At 42.6% G+C, this 1883-nt stretch overlaps 1 protein-coding gene across 3 annotated transcripts in view; it reads left to right on the top strand.

Annotated features, from left to right (window-relative positions):
* Nucleotides 1–1883, top strand: part of erfl1 (Ets2 repressor factor like 1) — an 84623-nt gene that overhangs the window by 24702 nt on the left and 58038 nt on the right. The gene's annotated exons all lie outside the window — the stretch shown is intronic.

The following is a 1883-nucleotide window of genomic DNA, read 5'->3' as shown; positions in this document are numbered from 1 at the left end:
TGCCTCTATTATGATCAGTTTGAGGATTTATAGCAACTAAAAAGTTGGACCGTGCGTAATTTACGCAGCCTCTTATTAACATTATCTGAGGTATTTTTTTAAGTTCCCGTCTTCTTTCCAGAAACACGGGAAAGTTTAAGTGCTGCACTCGAGTCTTTTGCAACAGCACACAGCAGGAGAGGGAAATATCCTGGTTTTGGCGTGATTGTGTGCAGGTGAGAAAGTCTCGGCTGTACGGGAGCACTTTGATGCGCTCAGCTGTCGGCGTTGGCCCGGATTAGCCTTTAAGTGTCTCTATTTGTTAAAGCGGCCAGCCCTCACCTCCACACGGCCGTATCAATCAGTCAATTAAACAGGCACTCACACAGGGCGAGCTGCACGAGACCTCAGCCGGTGCATCTGTGTGTGTGTGTGTGTGTGTGTGTGAGAGAGAGAGAGAGAGAGAGATGGAGAGAGATGGAGAGAGATAATTTACTTTCATAAGTGGTGTTAGAAGGTATGTGTGTATAATGGCAGAACTCGGTTGTATTTATATTTCTGTTTCCTGCTGCTAAATGCTCCGTATTCTGCTGCGGGGTGTAATTAGGCTACACTTGCTAATACTTTTGTTTGCTATTATAGTTTTAAATCATTTATTTCTCGGCTCAAAGTTCACTGAAGTTCCTTCAAGTCGCCTTGAAGAGCCCGAGGTTTCAAAGAATTTCCTAGAGCACAATATTTTTGTGATTCCCAGTTGTACACAAAATCAACTCTCCACCAAAAATATCTGAACAGCTACAAGTCTCGGACTATCTGTGACCGTTTGACAGTGTGTTCACGAATGCTGAAGTTTACTCCGACAGGAGTGAAGCTTGTGATGTGTGTGTGTGTGTGTTTCTAGTCTCGCATGGGAGATTGTTTCAGAAGTGGGCGCATCGATACAGTGCGAAACCAAACATGAAAAAAGTATCTGGAATACTTTTTAGCCCATGTGAATTCGCTGGTCTCTGCCTCAGATTTTTTTCTTTTAGGTGTTTACCTCCTTACAACTTTGATGCATATTTATGTGCGCCGTGGGTGTACTCCATCAATTATTTGTGTCAGTATATTTCCAGATAAACAGTGTTTCTAAATCAATACATGCATGTAACTATTGCAGATTAAGAGATCGATCAATGGATCCACCCTAACCCCAACCAATGTTGTTTTTTGGCTTAAACTTTACACATCAGCCTGCCTCAACAAAGTGCTTGCATGCATGTGTGGCTGTGTTGGAAAATGCATGCGTCCCCTGACATAAATACTGAGGGTTTATAAATGAGGAACCATTAGGTTGATATGTTTAATTTGGTGTAGACAAATGAAATTATCAAAATATGTAATGATGATGATGATGCTGATGATATGGATGTTTCGATTTCTAAATGATCCATGGAATAAGTCAAATAATTCTGTTACCGTGTATTTTATTTAATAAATTAAAGTCATATTGTTTTGTTTTTTTCCAACTTTCCATCTAGCGTCCAGCATCACTCCCCAGGCTTCTGGCCTCAAACGCTTCGTCCTGTTTTCTGTGAACTTTCTCAGCAACATGTTGAACCACGCTCGTCAATGAGACCAGGCCGTTTAACTGGATTATTCCTCCGGTTTGGTGGCGCTTCACACTGGCCGCACCATCCGTCTCTCAGCTGTCAGTGCTTGGACGCAAACATTTCCGACGTTAAATGGCATTTGGGGAAATTTCTCCCCACGTCACCGACCCTCCACTCCTTCATCCTTCACCTCTGCACTGCTGGCTCTGAACTCGTTAACTCGTCCGGTTACATTTGTTAAAATATCTTAACACTGCCGCAGTGTTTTTCAGCACAGGCTCTGCAGGCAGGAATTATGAATGTGTCTCAAGT

This window comes from Monopterus albus, unplaced genomic scaffold (genome assembly GCF_001952655.1).
Source record: "Monopterus albus unplaced genomic scaffold, M_albus_1.0 scaffold11.1, whole genome shotgun sequence".
In the NCBI taxonomy this organism is placed as follows: Eukaryota; Metazoa; Chordata; class Actinopteri; order Synbranchiformes; family Synbranchidae; genus Monopterus; species Monopterus albus.
The sequence above is the reverse complement of the archived record's forward strand: the minus strand, read 5'-3'. Positions and strand labels throughout refer to the sequence as shown.